This window comes from Triticum urartu, chromosome 6, assembly GCF_003073215.2.
Source record: "Triticum urartu cultivar G1812 chromosome 6, Tu2.1, whole genome shotgun sequence".
NCBI classification, from domain to species: Eukaryota; Viridiplantae; Streptophyta; class Magnoliopsida; order Poales; family Poaceae; genus Triticum; species Triticum urartu.
In genome coordinates this window covers 280,982,641-281,003,257 of record NC_053027.1, presented here as the reverse complement: position 1 = coordinate 281,003,257, position 20,617 = coordinate 280,982,641, and positions in this window count along the sequence as shown.

The following is a 20,617-nucleotide window of genomic DNA, read 5'->3' as shown; positions in this document are numbered from 1 at the left end:
TTCGTCACTTTCTACCACAAGTAGTTTTTGTTCACACATGTTGGATCCACTTCATACTGCATCTCATAATATGCCTAGTATATTCACTTATGCTTCACAAAGTAGTTAGATTCCTCACTTGTACTGATCCGTGGATTCGTACAAATCTGGAACCAACTCCTTATCTATGAGTGAATGTCTTCGCACGATGAGGTCAATGTCTTCTAAATTGATTTATCTTCAAAATCTTCTGAGAATGCATATGACCTCTTCCCCTTCCCTCGCACCTTAATGCTGTCACAGGTACATGTCCGTGGGAGAATCCCTTGGTTCTCATAGTCTGCATTCATTTGCAGAATTCTTACAGTATCATATAAATTCTCCCGAAGCCAGTTCCTGTTTGTCCAGCAAGCGAAAGCCTTTGAACGTGTTGAAGCCATTCAGTTTGAAGTTCATGGCTGTAGAGAAATCAGCAAGGAAGGGTGGCAGACAGCGTCATGGGGGAACATCAAGAGATTTGCCTGATGACCTCTCAGAGCTTTACAAGACAGATCCTGAAGAGGATTACAATCAGCGCAAGACACGAATCCAATGGATTCGACGATATTGGGCAGAACAGTGGTTCAAGTACAGATTTGTGACAAAGGAATATGCTGAGAAAAACACCATCAAGCGACCTTGGGGAGACATCCTATACAAAAATCTTCAACCCAGGTCCAGAGCTGAAGCCATTGAACAAGGCTTCTATCCCTGCATGGTCCGTGTACCACAGCCTGCAGATGCACATCCATCATCACTACTATGGTGTCGTGACGACAATCTGTTCAAGCGCAACTTCCAGTTTGCCAAGAACTCAGCGAAGAAGAACAAGAAGTCTTTGGGACTAGACTTCAACCCTGGTCCCTCTGCTCCCCGTACTAACGGCACACGTGATGCAGAACCCAATGTCATCGGTCTGTTCTACAACCTGGAAGGTCTCATCACTCATATCGTGGTTCAAGGGACAGCCGTGGATGAGCCTGCAGATGACGTTGAATCAGATGAAGCACCTGCAGCACCGAAGCCAAAGAAACTGAAGCAGCCTAAAGCTTCAAAGCCTGCCTCAGCACCAAAAATATCACGGGCGAAGCCACTGGCTACTGCACCTCCTGAAGACAGTGTGTAGTCTGAAGATCTGTCACGCATCTCCAAGCCCTAGAGAGTCAAGATGCCTCTGCCACACACCAGCCAAGAACTGACTGCTGCTGCCATTCTGCGCAAGGATGCCATTGATTTGTCCAGTGATGAAGATCTGGCAGATGATGCTCTTGAGCAACTGATCAAGAGCAAAGAAGAAGCAGAAATCTTCAATGATCTGCCTCTCTTTGACATGGCAATCATCCACAACTTCATTGATGAGTGGTTTGACACGCCCAACCTCAGCTTCGAAGATCTGCAACTTCCAATTGGCCTCGGTGTCGCCTTCCATGGCGCCATTGCTTCAAAGCTAGCTCTAGCTCAGCGCATCGTCGAACTGAAGCAAAAGATTGACTTTGAGAAAGCTCAGTTCAAGAAGCATATGGCCAAGCTCAGCATGCAAGAGGTGAAAAACTTCAAGATTATGCTGCACGAGCTCAAAGAAGCCTTTCTCAAGAAACATGCAGAAGCTCAAGGTTCTCGTGAGCGCATGAAGGTCCTGGCTGACAAGAGTGTGCAAGCCTACAATGAGGCTGAGAAGCGCAAGGCCCTTGGTCGTCCTGGCATCGACCCCAGGATGGCTACAAAGCAGAAGAAGAAGAAGCCCTCTATGGCCGAACCCGAAGCACCAAGGCAGGAAGCACATCCCATTGTCTTCCCAACCAGCATGACTGGCTCGAAGCCAAAAGCCAGGTCTACCGCTTCAGAACTGAAGAAGACGAGGACTGTTGAGGCTGAAGCCAGAAAGAGGAAACATCCTGAAGCCTCTGCTGCTGCTCCCTCCAAGAAGAAGCGGAAGACCAAGAAGGAACGGGCTGCTCCCACAGAGCCCTTAATTGTTGAACCCATCTCCATGGTTCGCCCTGCCACTGAACATCAAGAGCGCCAACTGACTGTCCATGAGCCTGCTTTCACAGAGGCTCATGAAGCTGAAGACTTTCCAGCAGCTGATCCCACCACTGCTGAAGACATTGGTCACCATGACCATGTTGAAGATGATGCAGTTCTTCCTCAGATCAAGCACCAACAGGTATCATCACCTGTGCTTACACATAGCGAACTCATCAGCATTGGTCATCCTCTGACGCCAATTGCTCAGGATGCATCATGGGCTGATCACCCACAAGCACAAGAGGAAGATGACTTTGAGGCCCAGCCAACTCCAACTCCACAGGCATCGCCAGCGTTACGCAGGCTTCGCAAAGGACCAAGGCCTCCAGTCTCCGAGTCTGAAGCTAAAGCTGTTGAAGACATTCTGGCTGCATCAGCCGACGACACCAAAGAAGAAGAACATGTCCCCACTCCCCCAACTACTGACGAAGTTGTTCTCACGGAGAACGTGTCTGTGCCCGACCCTCCAGCTCGTCAAGTGGAGGTAGAAAATCTTGAGGCTGCCACCACCAACACCAATGAAGCCACTGACGCAGTCATGGCAGAAGCAAATGTGGAGCCTCCACCAACCCAAGAACCAGAAGTCAGTGAAGCAAATGATGCTACTACTCCTGTTCCTGCGCCTGCTGCTGGTCCTCAGTTTGACTATCATGTTGAGCATAGGCCTTAGGTACAGAAGCCAATTCCAAGGTTGCCCAGGTTTCCAGGTCCTGCATCAGCACCTAGATCCTTCAATGTCAATGGCTTCAAAGCAGAAAACACTTTCTTCAATAGCTCCAAGAACCCCTACTCAAGGGAAAGAATATCTTCTGATCGGTTCTGGAGCTATCCGCAGCGAAGCTATTACTCCTGCATTCTGTACAATCAAGGTCGCATATTCCCACATAAGCATCTTGACACTGAAGCAATAGCTGGTCTGCCCTGTCTGGAAGAAGCTCTGGATTGCTTCAAAGAGGTTGGATTGTTGCCGTTAGTCACCGACCAAGAGCACTGGAATGAAGAGTTGCTGCTCCAATTCTATGCCACACTTCACATCCGTGGGTACAACAGAGATCCGAAGACTTGGGTCCTAGAGTGGATGACAGGAAATGTTCATCACGAAGCCAAAGCCTTTGATATCATTGAGCTCACTGGTCTGCCCACTCCTGGCGATCTCTATGAACCTGGCTGTCAGCTTCACAGTGAAGCTATGGAGAACATCTTTCAGAAGCCTGAACTGAACATGAGTCAGATGCTCAGTATGATGAAGCCCTTGCCACAAGATGCTGCATATCCTAAGGAGTTCTTTGTTGAAGACCTTGAGTATCTTTCAAGGACTATCTATCACATCATAAGGTGAACTCTTTGGCCCATCAAAGGACATTCTCCACATGCCAAGCTGGAAGGTGCAATGAAGACTTTGGTCTTCTATATTCTTCATGGAAAATGCTTCAATGCACAAGACTTCTTCATCCGCCAACTTGCTGCATCAGGCTCTAATCTTTTTGGCTTGAAGTTCTACGCTCCATGGATAATGCGGCTGATTAAACTCCACTACGCTATCTCATATCAGCCATCTGCTCGCAATCATCGGATCTTTCTGCCTGATGTGGATATGTCCGTTGAAGCCATTTATCCTGAGCCTGCCAAGGAGCCTCTTAGTCTTCAGAATGCGGAGCATCAAAGTTTCTCTCAGAACATTGAAGGAGTTGAAGCAGTCACTCGTGTTTATCCTCTGGCTGGAACTACACGTGCACCTCATCATGCCCTTACTGAAGCCACCGAAAGCACTATTGCCCAATGACCCAAGAAGCGATCTCGGGTTCTCAATGACCGAGAGCTTCTGGTGGCTCTTCATCAGAAACAGGATAGGCATCATGACTGGCTGAAGCGCCAAATGCAAAGCCTCTTGGTGGATGTCAACCGCATTCGCAATCTTGCCACCAAGAATGCCTTTGTTGCCCATGAAACCTCTCGAGGCACATGGAAAGGGCTGACGCTTATGTGCTCTGAAGATGATCTTCAAGAGGATGGCTTCTCTGAACGCTTCAAGTTTGACTCCACACCTCCCCGACAGGCAGTGCTGCGACGAACTCCATCTCTTGAAGACTCTGAGTTCTCTTCCTCTGCAAAAATTGTGAATGCCCGAGTGATTGAGGACGAAGACGATGCTACTTCACCGCCCCCTCCTTCAGCATGCTTCGACACTGCTCCAAGTTCTTCTGCACCGCCGAACACCACCGACGACCCTGCTGCTTCACCTACTCTTCATGGGAACGAGTAGATGCTCTATGTCTTCAAACCTTTTTGGTCCTTACTAACAAAAGGGGGAGAAGCATATGAGTTTGATAGTCTTCAAGCGGGTCCACATGGGCGGTTGCTTTATATTTTTCCTAGTGTTTACAACTCTCGTTTTGATACACTTGGTTCGTTGAGTTGTAACACCTAAACTCGATGGTCGTCTGCTACTTATTTGATACTTTGTGATGCGATGATAAATTCCACATGTGCGACGATAAATTCCGCACTTAGATCATTTTGCAGACGTCCATTTTCCATTATTCATGTCATTATCTTCACATACCTTCACATGCATAATGAATTGTCATCATAAGTTGAAGAGGATCTCCACGAGTACAACCTGCCATGTGCATTTGCATTCCAAAAGCAAATTACTTATATGCACATCTTCAGGGGGAGCCCTTGCAACTTATGAAGACAATTCCTTATCCTTTACAATTTCACATATTATATTCCCCGTTGAAAACTTCAACTAGTTTGTCATCAATCACCAAAAAGGGGGAGATTGTAAGTGCATTTAGTGCCACCCCTAGTTGGTTTTGGAGTATTGACGACAAACCTAGTTGAGGGACTAATGTGTTTGTGAGAATTGCAGGATAACACAGGTAGAAGTCCCTCATTGATTCGGTTTTCCTACCAGAGATGACCCCTAAAAATGTATGAAGACATTGATATCAAAGGTGGTATGTGAAGATATTCACATTGAAGACTATGACAAGAGAAGACATCGCATGAAGCCTATGGAGCTCGAAGACTCAGATCTTTCATAGTTCTTTTTCTTCTTTATTGAGTCATATGAACCACCGTACTGTTAAGTGGGGTCCAAGAGAACCAGTCAGAATGACTGAAGTGATGCTTAACCAAAACCTATGTCTTCGAGTGAAGACTATGAGAGCAAATCTTGTCCAGAGTCGGACAAGTCAGCTTTGCTTGTAGCCCAAGTAAAGTTGCCGTGTGTGTTTGAAATCTGACCGTTGGAACACGTGTCAGTTCCTTAGTGACCCAGGGTCATTTTGGACAAATCAGGTCGGGTTGCCTAGTGGCTATAAATAGCCCACCCCCTACAACCATAAATGGTTGGCTGCTCAAAGTTAAAGTACGGCTTTTGTCGTTTGAGAGAAACCCACCTCGAAGCCTTTGAGAGAGAATTCCTTGCGAGGATAAAGCCCTAACCACCTAGAGCCAAAGAGTGTTAGGCATCACTTAAGTCTTCCTGTCTGTGTGATCTGAAGACTTATTACACTTGAGGACTGTGAATCCTTCAGCCGGTTAGGCCTCGCGTTCTGAGCATCCAAGAGTCATTGTGGATCGCCGGTGAACGAAGTCTGTGAAGGTTTGGGTGTCTACCTTGAAGACTTACCAGAGTGATTGGGCGAGGTCTGTGTGACCTTAGCTCAAGGGGAATACGGTGAGGACTGGGTGTCCTGAGCTGCGTGTTCAGGACTGGGTGTCCGGGACTGTGTGTCCTCAGGTTTAAATACCTAGCCGCCCTAACCAGACATACAGTTGTCATAGCAACTGGAACTGGTCTAACAAATCATTATCTTCAACGAGTCACTGTTTTCATCCTTCCCTTCCCTTTACTTACTGATGGTCCTTGTGAAGTCATTGTATGATTGCATTATCTTTTGTCTTCACTGAGTGACTGCTTGTTCTGATTGGCTTCATAATATCTTCCTACCTGATCCTTACTACCTAGCTGCTATTAGTCATTGTGCTTTCACTTCATTGAATACTTGACTATGGTTTGCCTAGTGTAGTCTACCTTCCGTTGCATGGTAATAGGTTTATTTCTATCGTTTGTCTTCGAAACTTCTACGTTTTGAAGACTTCCATAAAAATCGCCTATTCACCCCCCCTCTAGTCGATATAACGCACTTTCAGTATTTGATCAGACCACGTATTGAACTTGTATTTATGTATGTGCCTTACAAATGTATCTTCTTCTAGGCTAACTGTTTGAATAATAAGACCAACCATTCTAAAGTGAAATTCCAACTGACAACAGGATCTCGTAGCTATATTGCACAATGCGAGGCTCTTGTAAATAGCTGCTACTTCATTCTTTTTTTGTGCCATATTATTGTATCTATATTGACTTGTTCCAAATACAGAGGAAAGCCTGTGCGGACCAAAAAGAACCTGAACCGAATGCAGTGCAAATCTGCAAGGATTGCCACACCAGTAAGATGAAGGGCATGAGCACACCAGTTCAAGCCGCTGTTGTAAGTCCTTACTCCTCCTGCCTTTGAACTGATTGGTACTGTGATGTGTTCATTTAACTACTTGGTTTGCAGCCAATGTCAGTTATTCTGTTCACTTTTATACACAGTTGTCTTAACGTATCATTTCACCTTACATGGTTTAAAAGAGATGAATCTTTTGGTCTTGATCTGTAATCTAGTTGTTATGTTCATGTGCGCACACAATGATAAAATAGCATGTTTGTTTTATATTTGTTTGCCCATGATATGAATGATGTCATACTATGTTCATCCTACTTTAAACCATGTCTCTTTATCCTTAGATATCAATGAATGTGAGGAAATAGACAATACAATAGGCATGCTACATGGACATATGTTCCGAAAGTGATTTTATTATGTAGTTGAAACTACAATACATGCTAATGTATTATAGTAGTTCACCAAAATAAGTTATGTATAAACGTGTAACCTACTTTGTTTGTTTTTGTCTCATTAGTAACTTATCTGGTACACTAATCTACAAGTTCAAACTTTCAGGAAGCTATGGAACAAATGATTGAACAGCCACAACCACCTGAAGGTGACGAGGCTACCACAGGCACAATGTCACCTCTTGCTGCAGTGCCTCAGTATCTCTCCACTAACAGTGCAAAAAGCACCTTCCTGCGTAATTCTGGGTTGGTTATCAAGGTAACCTCGTCCAAATTGCCTACTGAACAAAATCTTCCTGCTAGACAGAGTGATATATATGTGCTCCAGACACCAGTCCAATCCCTAATGGACGTCGTTTTGGAAACAAGAATAGTGGTTGAAAAATGTCGTCAAGATCTGAATGGTTTTGAAACCAGACTATCAGACATTCGCTTCGTTGTTCAAGAGCAATGGCGGAAAAAGGTGAAGATCGTGCTGCTCCATCAGATTCTACAGCCTGAAACATTGGCACTCAGGTCAAATGATATGTGCCTCTATACACCTGATGGTGCTTTTATCTGCAAGGACTGTAAACTTTATGCCAACATGCCTTTTGTTGTATGGTTGGGATTTATTTTGTTGTGATACAGCATTTATGATGCTGCCAAAGGCTGCAGTAATTACGATGCTATTTTTGTATAGTGTAGGTTTATCTTAGTGATGTATTCGGCCGAAAGCTTCATAGGAGCCCAACATGCCAACATTCGTAGATCCCATTCCAATTGGGATAAAAACGATTATGGGCCAAAATTTGCATTTAGCCCACTAAAAATATATGGGCCTAAATCAGCATAAGCTTTCATATTTTTCTGGTAGGCATGTGCCCATAGTGGGCCTTTAACATGCCTAAACATAATTTGGACCCTCAGTAACAATAGGCTGTTTACAAGTGTAAATATCTCGAGCCCATAAAAAACATGGGCCTTCAATAGACCGAAAGTGATATTGGGCCCTGATTGTGCCAAATAACCCACTGGTCTTAGTAGGCCGAAATGGTGGCCCATTTACGATGCAAATCTTTCACATGCCGAAATTCAGACGGGCCGTAAATGCGCCGACCTAATACACGGGCCTTTAAGAGGCCGGAAGTTCGGTCGGGCTAGATTATCATCATTTTTATATGGGCCGTTAATGGGCCCGATGTGACATTGGGCCACATATGGCCCATGGATTTCGTCCGACGTTAATAGGCCGAAAATCACAACAGGCCGAAAGTGGCCCAAATCCATAGTGGGCCTCTAACAGGCCGAATGTCAGGCATGGCCGAATATGACCCAGATCCTTCACGGTCATTTATGGGCCGAAAGTTTCAATGCCTCTAAATGGGCCCAAATGAAGCAGGACCTTTAACAGGCCGGAAATACACCGGGCCATAATTCGGCCCATATACTTAGCGGACTGTTAACTGGCCAGAAGTGACCATGGGCCACGATGATGACAAGTTTAGGACAGGCCGTTGACGGGCCGATTTGACACTAGCCGTACGGGCCTTAACTGAGAATGTTGGGCCTTTAGCTGGGCCGGCCCATTATGGTCTGCAAAATCTTGTGGGCCTTTAGCTGGGTTGGCCCATTGTGGTCCGCTAAATCTTGTGGGCCTTTAGCTAGGCCGGCCCATTATGGTCTGCAAAAGCTTGTGGGCCTTTAGCTAGGCCGGCCCATTATGGTCTGCTAAATCTTGTGGGCCTTTAGTTGGGCCGGCCCATTTAAACTTTATGGGCCACTTTTGGGCCCGTCCACGTGTCAACATATCATAGGCCCATCTCGACCGTTGGATGAGTGACACCTATGCCAACGCAGAGATGACGCGTGGTTCCGTCGGCTAATGAGAATTTTACACATGGAAAATCGGCATTCATCGTGGCTGTTAGCGGGTTATAGGATCCAAAACCGGACCCGATAGCTTAACAGCGTCCCGTTACGGTGGATGCCACGTGTCGGTCACCCTTGACGAAAGCACTTCTATGACGCGTGATTTATCGTCATGGAAGTGGACACTTTCGTGATGATAATTTTGGTAATGTCATGGAACACTTCTACGACAACACAAGTATGACTATCTTCATTCTGTCATAAATTTGTCATTGATGTACATGCATGACAGAAAATGTGACCTACTATGACAAACACGTATCATCACGGAAGTGTATTTTTTATAGTGCAGGATACAAAATCAATGCAATGAAACAATATGATGCATGATCATGACATGGCAATATGTTGTGGTTTGAGCTAATGCAACTAGAAACATGTTAAATGAAGTTGGTTTGAACCCTAGGTTCAAATTCAAACTCCATATGTTAATATTCAAATGTCATTCATTTGATTTGTCCTAAACAATGGTCATAAGTTGTTCTAACATGCATGGAAACGGTACAGATGGATAGATTGGATTTTTCTGATCATTTTTCATATATAAAACTTTTCAATCTGAGTTATAGATTATTTTCTATGAATTTTAGAAGTTTTAACTATTTTTTGGAATTTCTGAATTATTTTAAATACATAAATTACTTACTGCGTCAGCATGACGTCGGTGTGACATTAGCAAGTCAACAGAAGCCGGTCCAGGTCAAACCTGACCAGTTGGGCCCACTAGTCAGTGACTCAGCGCTGCCTAGGGTCACAAAAAGGTGGGGTCGGGTCAACGGACATGTCAGCACGGTCAAAGTTGACGCGTGGGGCCACTGTGGTTAATTAAAACTAGAAAGGAACTAAATTGTGGTTAGTTAGGAAGTGGGGCCCATCTATCAGTGTCAGCAGGGTTAATTAGCGGGGCTCTTAGCGGCTAATGACGTTCCCACATCAGCATGCCGGAGTTGAACACTGGCGAGCACACAAACGCGGCGGTGTCGCTCGGGAATGCGCTACAGGCGGCAGGTTCAAGCGCTGAGGGCACCAGGGCATAGCCCTTGCTCCGCCGCATCAAGGAGTGGTCGAGTTGGACGCGGGGGTTTTGGGAATCGACGCTCGCGACGAGGTTTGCGGCTACCGTGGTTCGGTTGACGGCGGTTTTGTTCCTAGAGCGTGCAGATCAACTAGCTAATGGCATACGCTTGACGTACGCATGCTCACGAATCCGTTGGACACGGTGGTGTGACCAATAGGTCGCCGGAGTAACGCCGGCGACGAGCTCGGGCGGAGGCGAGCTTTGGCCATGGTTGGGGATGAGGCTAGCTGGCCTAAACGAGAGAGGGAGAAGAGGGGTCCGGAGAAGAATCTCATAGCGGGGTTGAGGAGCAGGTCAGTAGCTCGGGGGAGGTGTCGGAGCGAGTGGGGTGGCGAGAGAAATCTCGGCGACACAAGGTTGAAAGAGAGCTCGGGGTCATCGCTTGGGGGCGTTCGGCGTCGCGTACGTCAACGGAGAGGATGGGGCAGACGAGGCGGTGCTTCTGGATACAGATGGAGGGCGAGGAGCTGGCTCTGGCTACGACAACGACAAGCGGCGGCACCGGCAACCTCTAGGTGGTTGCGTGGGAGAGAGAGCAGAGAGGGGAGGGAGGTCCAGAGAGAGGAGGGGAAAGCGAGAGGGGCCAGCGCATTCTCTAGGCGCGGTTGGAATGAACGGGAGCTCGCCAGCGTGAAGCAGGAGCTGGCATGTTCGGCGTCGTGCGCTGGTTCGCCTCTGCCTTTTGGCAGGGGATGAAGACAAGGATGCCCTTGTGGGCTGGGCCTCCTGTGCTGGGCCAGGTGGCTGTGCCAGGTAAGCTGGCCCAAGGGGCTTCTCTCTCTCTCTTTGTTAATTTTGTTTCTGTTTCCTATTTTCAGTCTTTGTTTTCTGATTTAGCAAAAATACTAAACCATTTCCATAACTCCTGAAAATAATTGTGGACATCTTTTGAATTATTTCCAACAGCCCTCAATTATTTTAGAATTATTGAAGCATTTAAAATATTTATAGTCACTAAATGCTCCAATTCAAATACAATATGATTTAGCTCAAAAATCCAGAATGGCCTAGAAAAATGTGCACCATTTTTGGCAGAGGTTTTAACCTTTATCAAAAACCATGAACTTTTATAAAGGGCATTATGGGTTCATTGAAAAGATTTAAACTTGAACCTAGTTGAAATAATTATCTACTAGGGTTTGATCATCCCCAATTCAAATTCATTTGAATTTGAAACATGATGACATGATGATCAAGCAAAGACAACAGGGGCTGACCTAGGGCTGTGAAAGCTGATCATCTGTCAAAGTGTGTTGTGCAGAAGCTTCCTGTGGAACCAGGGACTTTTGTTCTCCATCTCACTCAGCCCTCTGTATCCCCAGCAACAATGGCCTGGAAAAGGAGAAAGTTTGACTCCGGTAAGCCTCTCCCGGTAGAGCCGTCCGCTCCTGGCAGAGACCCTGCCAGAAACAACTCCTCGCAGCCTGCCGGACAGCACCCTCCAGCTCAGCCCATGGACACCGCGAACGAGGCATGTGCTCCCGCAGCAAAGGAGGTGCCTCTAGTCATCGTTTCTGAGCCCCAGGCTCCAACTTGGGCAAGGCACATTGTCCACTTCCTCCAAACCGGAGAGCTCCCTGTTGACCAAGATGAAGCTGAAAAAGTAGCCCGGAGGGCCAGTATGTATCAGTCTGTCGATGACACTCTGTAAAGAAGGAGGCCCAATAGTGTGAAATTGAAGTGTGTCTGCCGAGAAGAAGGAAAGGAACTGCTGGCTGAGATACACAAAGGCATGTGTGGCTCCCACATTTGATCAAGGGCATTAGTTGGGAAAGCATTCCAACAAGTATTCTATTGCCCCACAGCCCTCCAAGATGCGGTCGAGCTAGTCACCAAATGTGAAGCCTACCAGTTCCATTCCAAGAAAACCCACCTGCCTGCCCAAGATCTTCAAACAATCCCTCTATCATGGCCGTTTTTGGTCTGGGGGCTCGATATCCTCGGCCCCTTCCCCTGAGCAATCGAGGGCTTTGAATTCTTATTCGTTGCTATCGACAAGTTTACAAAGTGGCCGAAAGTGACTGCCGTGAGAAAGGTGACTGCTTAGTCAGCTATCAAGTTCTTGAAAGAATTGGTGTGTCGTTTTGGGGTTCCGGCAAGGATCATTACTGACAGCGGCACCCAGTTCACAAGCCGCGCCTTCATGCAATATGTTCATGCCCTCGGATGCAAGATCTCATTTGCCTCTGTGGGGCACCCCCGGAGCAATGGACAAGCTAAGAGGGCGAACGCTGAAGTGCTGCATGGACTCAAGCTGAGAACCTTTGATACGCTGCAGAAGCATAGCAGGCAGTGGATTGAGGAGCTTCCGGTAGTTCTCTGGTCCTTCAGAACTACACCAAACCAAGCTACCGGGCAGACTCCCTTCTCCCTAGTCTACAGGGCAGAAGCAGTTATCCCCACGGAACTCATTTATGGGTCGTCTCGAATGCTTGCCTACGATGAAGTAGCGCAAGATCAACACCGGTGTGACGACGCTGTGCTACTCGAGGAGAACCGTCTCTGGGCTGCTACGCGTGTTGCACGCTATCAGCAAGCCCTCCGTCGCTATCATAGCCGCAGGGTTCACGCCCGGTGTTTTGAGGAAGGTGACCTTGTACTTTGGCGCGTTCAGTCCGCCAAGGGTACAAACAAGTTGTCATCGAAGTGGGAAGGCCCTTGCCGGGTAGTACGAGTCACCAGACTTGGCATAGTCCGTCTGGAGACCAGAGATGGCATTGAGTTGCAAAACTCATGGAATATTGAGCATCTCCGCAAGTTCTACCCCGTAAGGCGCGGTTGTCGGGCCCTGCCCGGCAGCCACCCTTTTGTACAGGCCTTGCCTCAGCTGCATGTAACACCTTGTACAAAGCCAGGGCGATGACCCTGTGCAAAAGAAAATAAAGAAGCACTGTGGGGGGGGGCGACCAAGATTGCATGCATGCATAAGCATTCCAAGATCACTGCATAAGCATTTCATGAGCATTTGCATATGCATATAGATAGGATCGCATTCTGCATTCATTCTCATCTGCATGAAGCTGCAGGTTCCTGCCGTGAACTTGGCTTTGACAAGGAGTTGAGAAGATTTCCCGGCACTAAGATCCCCGGCAAGCCAAACATATAAGTTCTACCTCCTGTCTGTTAGTGTTCTATGAAGCTATAACTTGTGCATAAGAAAACCTCGCCACTCTTTTGAGACTTAGGTGCTCCCATCCCTGACTCGAATGTTTCTTCGGTCAAGATGGTCGCAGTGGCCTTTGGTGAAGTTGGAGGGGGGCTGGTCCCTTTGTCTTTTTCCTGGTAGAAGCAGCTCTCCGGCAGACAAAAGGGGTGTCGGATGATAGCCTGCTGGGGAAAACTCGTTTATTTACATTAAAGAGGCATCTCACCTTTGCATGGAAATACACATGTACGAGTTCCCGGTAAGGTTCATATTTTTCATTAATATGCTAATACAAGTACAAGCATTATAGAACACAAACATGGACTCTAGAGATTACATTATTTCAATTAAAATTTAGCAAGTACCTACAGATTTAAGATTGAAAAAAGATAAGTGCCCCGTTACGCCTGATATGTCTCCAGCGTATCTATAATTTTTGATTGTTCCATGCTATTATATTATATGTTTTGGATGTTTAATGGGCTTTAATATGCTATTTTATATTATTTTGGGACTAACCTGTTAACCAAAGGCCCAATGCCAGTTTCTATTTTTTTGCCTATTTTAGAGTTTTGCAGAAAAGGAATACCAAACGGAGTCCAAACGGAATGAAACCTTCGCGATGATCTTTCTTGGACCGAAAGCAATCCAGAAGACTTGGAGTCGAAGTCTGGAACACCACGAGGAAGCCACGAGGCAGGAGGGCGCGCCCCCACCCTCGTGGGCCCCTCGTAGTGCCACTGACATACTTCTTTCTCCTATGTATACTCTTATACCCTAGAAACATCAGGGAGAGCCACGAAACCACTTTTTCATCACCACAACCTTCTGTACCCATCAGATCCATCTTGGGGCCTTTTCCGGTGATCTACCAGAGGGGGAATCAATCACGAAGGGCTTCTACATCAACACCATTGCCTCTCCAATGAAGCATGAGTAGTTTACCACAGACCTTTGGGTCCATAGTTATTAGATAGATGGCTTCTTCTCTCTCTTTGATTCTCAATACAAAGTTCTCCTTGATGTTCTTGGAGATCTATTCGATGTAATACTCTTTTGCGGTGTGTTTGTCAAGATCCGATAAATTGTGGATTTATGAACAAGATTATCTATGAATATTATTTGGTTCTTCTCTGAATTCTTATATGCATGATTTGATATCTTTCCAAGTCTCTTCGAATTATCGGTTTAGTTTGGCCTACTAGATTGATCTTTTTCTTGCAATGGGAGAAGTGCTTAGCTTTGGGTTCAATCTTGCGGTGTCCTTTCCCAGTGACAGTACGGGCAGCAAGGCACGCATTGTATTGTTGCCATCGAGGATAAAAAGATGGGGTTTATATCATATTGCTTGAGTTTATCCCTCTACATCATGTCATCTTGCTTAATGTGTTACTCCGTTCATATGAACTTAATACTCTAGATGCATGTTGGATACCGGTTGATGTGTGGAGTAATAGTAGTAGATGCAGAATTTTTTTGATCTACTTGACACAGACGTGATGCCTATATTCATGATCATTGCCTTAGATATCTTCATAACTATGCGCTTTTCTATCAATTGCTTGGCAATAATTTGTTCACCCACCGTAATACATGCTATCTCGAGAGAAGCCACTAGTGAAACCTATGGCCCCCGGTTCTCTTTCCTATTATATTACATCTCTTTTATTTACATCGCATCTTGTTTACTATTTTTCAATCTTTACTTTCCAATCTATACAACAAAAATACCAAAAATATTTAGTTTACTATCTCTATTAGATCTCACTTTTGCGAGTGACCGTGAAGGGATTGACAACCCCTTTATCGTGTTGGCTGCAAGGTTCTTGATTATTTGTGCAGGTACTAGGTTACTTGTGCGTTGTCTCCTACTGGATTGATACCTTGGTTCTCAAAACTAAGAGAAATACTTACGCTACTTTGCTGCATCACCCTTTCCTCTTCAAGGGAAAACCAACGCATGCTCAAGAGGTAGCAACGCCTTTGCCCTTGTCCATCTCCTTCAGGGTATTACAGGGAGGGACTAAAGAAGCAAGAGGTGGACCCATCTTGGATTCGGCAGCTCTCCAGGATCAAGACGATGCCACCCTCTAGCTGGGAGGGAGGAACCAGAGGGCAGGAGGGACAACGGCGTTTAATGGAGCCTAGACGGGGGTAGCGGAGTCACCGGCAAATACGAGCCGTCAGAACAGCCGCCCTTGTTCTCCGCATGTCGTGGGTCGCTGCTACCTCCCATACCGCTGCCGTTCGAAGACCCCATCGCGGCAGCCGTGCCGGGCGCCATGCTCTCCAAGGGACTCCCCACAAAGAGCATGGCCGTCCCCAATGACCATGCTATCGGAAGCCACCATGCTCCCAGAGGACGTGAGTACGATCAAAGAGCCCTCCTGCACGGCAAGAGGACGGTGCCCAGGAGGAGTCGGGTTCACCTTTGCTAAAGGAGACTCTCTTCCATGACTCCTCCCCAGCGCCGCAAAGGGAAGAAGAATGAGGAGCAATCGACTACCACGCACCATGCCCGCCTCAAGCCTCGACATGGTGTCGTTCGCCTCCCCTCCCACTGAAGTCAAGGCCACGGGCGGCCCAGCGGCGAGCACGTCGGAGTTGGCACCTCCAGCTTTGTCGCCGCGCCGCCCGAGTTCCCCTTTCAGGTTAGGAAAGGCTTCAAGATGGGGCCCGAGGCATGGCCCGAGGATCTTTTTCTTAACATAACCTGCCTAAGTAGAAGACAGAAAGAGGAAGAATGCGAGGGTGGATGACTCTGACCTCCCTCTGTCCCTCCTTTTATAGGAGGGCTGGGGGAGCCGCTCCCTCAATGGGCGGCCACCGTCCTCCTCTTCCAATTCAAGACGATCGGGCCCTCGCCTTGATGCTCTCCCACGCCACATGCCTCCATTACCTACCCCGCGTGATGCATGCAGCATACGTGGCTAAGGATAAGGGCGTGGTGGGAAGAGTGAATTGGCAGTGTCTACCCCGTGCTTTAAACTCATTCACGAACCATTACTGGAGCGGCCCCACCACTATTGGCTTTACACGACGCGCGAAGAAACTAGAAACTAGCCTGGAATCAATGCTAATGAAGAAGCGAAGAAGACCTCAAGAGACCAGCCTCTTCGGCAACCCCGCATGTGCACTTATTAGGCCCTACCCCGACGATGCTCAGCAGCGTGTTTCGGGTAGGCCCGGGGGCTTCTGTCAGTGCAACAGACCATGGGTCTGTTGATCAGACTGTGCACAGGCACAGAGACGAGATTGAAGCACCAACCCAAGTCAGAGTACAAGATACCAAGATCTCCAAAGGACCAGCATGCAGATTAGAGGGACCAAGATCAAGCCAGAGAAGCAAGACACCATTAGGAGAAGGGCCTCCGTTGCCGGGTAGGCGAGCTCAGCAAGGGGCGAGGCCACCCCCGGAGGAAGACGTCCAAGATGTCCCGGCACGGCCTGCCAGGACACACGGAAGCAAAACCACCTCACCAACTACCCTGCCACGACCCACGTCGTCAATCAGTGCGGTGTCGAGCCGCGAAGTGACTAAATGGCAGCCATTCGCCACATGGCAGCCTCTCCCTACGGGAAATACCTGTAGATGACACCCTTCCTGCGACGTGTCAAGCGAGCAGGTATGGAGCTGGCGAGATAGCCCGACAAGACTTGTCGGGAAACCAATGATGTGACGTTGAGCGGTGCATTTAATGCACCCTATCAGCCCATAGAGTTAGGTATGATAGCATTGTTTGCTACCTTATCAGTGCATAATGACTACTTTGCCATTGTGGTAACCGCTTGATCTATAAAAGGAGGCCCATGGAAACAGTAGAAAGGGTTAGAAGGTTGGAGAACTCACACCCCCATACGCGTGTAGCCCCTGCCGCCCTGAGGCAACCCCTGCCTGGCAAGTGTACCACGGTCCACCACCACCTTTCCACCATCAATCCACCAAAGCAGGAGTAGGGTTTTATGCCTCGCGGCAGCCCGAACCTGGGTAAAAATGCCTGCGTGATCTCTGCCATGCTGCCCCTCGCTCGTTTGCTCTTTGTGCAATGCGACGCCCCCTGCCGAACAAGCAAGGGGCCTTCTGGTCCCATAGGTTGTCGGATTCGGTGTTCCGTGGACCCTTGTGAGGTTCGAACACTGGGGTGTGTGTGCGAAGAACTCCCTCTTCCCAACTTGTCGGCTCAACGATTCCACAACCTAGCTCCACGAACCCGAGTGACAAGGGACACAGTAGTTTATCCTGGTTCGGGCCACCTTGCAGTGTAATACCCTACTCCAGCTTTGTGGTGGATTGCCTCGGGGGGCTGACGGTGAACTAGCTAGTACAGAGGTTCAATAGCCTCGGGAGGTGAGGTGTTCTTGAGCTCGATGAGCTGGTGGGTGAGAGGATGACCTGAATGGTTCGTCCTTATGGTGGTAGCTAAGTCCTATTTATAGTGGCTTTTGTTCCTCTTCCCAAATGTTGGCGGGAAGGGATCCCACAATGGCCAAATTTGAAGGGAGACAGCTAGTACAAGCTATCCTGACAAAAGTAGTGTTCTCCTGCAAAGGCTCTGGTGGTGACGCTGCAATGGGCTCTGCGATGACCTCCGTCCTGGCGGTCCTGGTCTCGTTGCACCAATATGGAAACCTTTGCTTGATTCCTTGGGAATCCGCGCCTGTGCTTGCCTCCTTGGCACCAAAAGGGAAACTAGTACACTACGCCCGCTGGCGCCCACCTTGCCTTGGTCGTCATGGCTCACGTCATGTGAACCTCACGATGTGCACCTTGCATTGATATCTCCGCTCCTCGGGAGCCAGCCTAGTGAGGCCGCCCTCAGGGAGGTCTTGGTGTCATCCACCTCGCGAGGGTCTTGGATTGTTGTTGCTGAAATTGGGCCATACCGGGCCGTCGATTGAACCACATCGTGGGCCGCAGGCAGGCTAGTCTGGGTACCCCCGTTCCTAGGACGCCGACAGTAGCCCCGGGGCCCAAGGTGTGCTCGAACTTGGCTTCAAGGCGAAGCCAAAGGGCAAGTGCGGAGCACCACGGGCCCCAACCGCCTGTGGCCTCGGTTGACGCGTGGTGATCAATGGGACGTGGGTGCCCCCACTTCCCCATGCACCCTTGATATTCGTCGGGCTCAGCGGCCGCTGCCACCGGCTCAGCTCCTTCTTCGTTGCTTGCCGTGTGCTTCCTTGGCTCCTCCACCTTCTCAGCTCTCCCTTGTAGACATGGCGCCGAATTTGGCAAAGAAGAAGGTGAAGAGCCACGCTCCAGCCGAATCTCCGCCGGCCTTCGAGCCTGCCCTCGAGCGGTCGACAATGGTCAACCGGGAGATGTTGGACAAGGTTCGTCCGGCGCTCGCCGCCAATTCCAACGAGTGGAACGCGACGGTGGCTTGGCCTGTTTCTTGCACCATGGTCGACATGGCGGCCACTGAGATCCCCATTCATCTCCACGCCCTCTTGGCAGGATTGATTCCCCCTTTTCCCGATTTCTTCAATGCCATAATCTCGCATTACCAAGTCCACGCGCTGCACCTCCATCCTTCTCCTCGCCATCTTCGCCTTTGTTTGCGAGGCCATGGTGGGCATTGTCCCCTCCGTGGCCTTGTTCCGCCATTTCTTCTCGCTTCACCTAACCGACGCCGACTAGTGCTCGGGGTGCTTGACCTTAGGCTGTGGGGCAACGGCCGGCTCAGGGATCAACTTTGAGCTCTCGCCGGTCGTACATGGATTCCGGAAGCGGTGGGTGTTCGTGGATGTCGGCGTGCTCAACTCCCTGCTCTTGCTCCACCGGGCGCCGGCTGAACCCAGCTCCAGATGGGGGCACACGAAGCTCGTCAATCCTCGGCTTGCCCATGTTTGGCGCTGGCTGGCCAGGTTGAAGGAGCTTGGGGTGACGGCGCCCATGGTGGTGACGGAGTTCGTCCATTGCCGCATTGCTCCGCTCTAGCGCCATTCTCGATAGATGTGGATCTTCGCCGGCAGCAGGGACCGCATGAGGCTTCATGTGCCTGCGCTTCCTCCCGAGACGCTGTGCACGGTGCTCGACTTCCTGACTGTCGACCCTGCGCCAGCCATGCTTCCGAAGGAGGGCTGCCTCATGTACTGATGCTCGAACACGGAGGTGTTCGTGAGGTAGATGCCCATCCTCGACGAGTGGGGGTTGCGCCCGGCTGAGCTTGAGGGGCCGCACGAGAACCCTGTCCTTGTGGTCCATGTGCATGTCGTCCCTGCGGCGCACACCCCGGAGGTGGACGCTGTGGGGCGGGCGCAGCCCGGTGCTATCGGGGTGGCTACTGACGGAGCGAACTGTCGGATCATGGGTTCCTACAAAACCCTTGAGGTTCGAACACTCGGGTGCGCGCGAAGGTTTTCTCCCTATCGATCCATGCCCTAGCTCTCTAAGATCTTGTGGACGAACTGAATGAACTTGCAACACAAAGACACAAGATTTATACTGGTTCCGGCCACCATTGTGGTGTAATACCCTACTCCAGTGTGGTGGTGGTGGATTGCCTCTTGGGCTGATGATGAACAGTACAAGGGGAAGAACAGCCTCCTGAGGTTGAGGTGTTCTTGTGCTCTCTTTTCGTGTCCCCTACTGTGGTGGCTAGTCCTACTTATATAGACCCTAGTCCTCTCCCCAAATATTGAGCAGGAAGGGAGCCAACAACGGCCAATTTGAAAGGGGGCAGCTAGTACAACTTATCCTAACAAAAGTAGTCTTCGCCTGCAAAAGGCTGTGGTGGTGATGCCGTCTTGGGCTCCATGGTGACATCCATCTTGCCGTCCTGCTGGTCTTGGTCTTGTTGCACCGATATGGAAACCTTTCCTTGATGCCTCAGTACTCCGCGCCTGCGCTTGCCCCCTTGGCACCGAAGAGGAAACAAGGACGCTGCGTGCGCGGGCGCCCACCTAGCGCCCGTCTCGTCTCGATCATCATGGCTCATGTCGCGAGGACCTCGCGAGGTTTGCCTTGCCTTGATCTCTCTGCCCCTCGTGAGCCTGCCTGGCGAGGCCGCTCCTGAGGAGGTCTTGCGCCATCCTCCTCACGAGGCTTGGCCCCTCGCGAGGGTCTTGAATACCTCGTTGATGAAGATGGGACATACAGACCTGCTATCCCAGCCACGCCGTGGGCCGCAGGCAGGCAAGTCTGGGGACCCCTGTTCCTAGAACGCCGACAGTAGCCCCCGGGCCCAAGGTGCACTCGGGCTTGGCTTCGAGGCGAAGCCAAAGGTCAAGCGTGGAGCACCGCGGGCCCCAAAAGCCTGCGGCCTCGGTTGAGGTGTGGCGGTTGATTGGACGTGGGCGTCTCCGCTTCCCCACGCTGCCTCGGCAACTGCCTGAATTGACAAGTCCCTGCGACATGCAAGCAAAACCATCATTACTTGTGATCATGGGGGGCGCTGGTTTGCCTTCTCCTGCTATAAATGAGGAAGGGGCGGAGCCCCCGTCCCCCACTTCTTTCCATTCCGCCTGCTTCTTCTTCCCCCGCTCTACTACTAGTAGAAACTTCAATGGCGCTGATCTG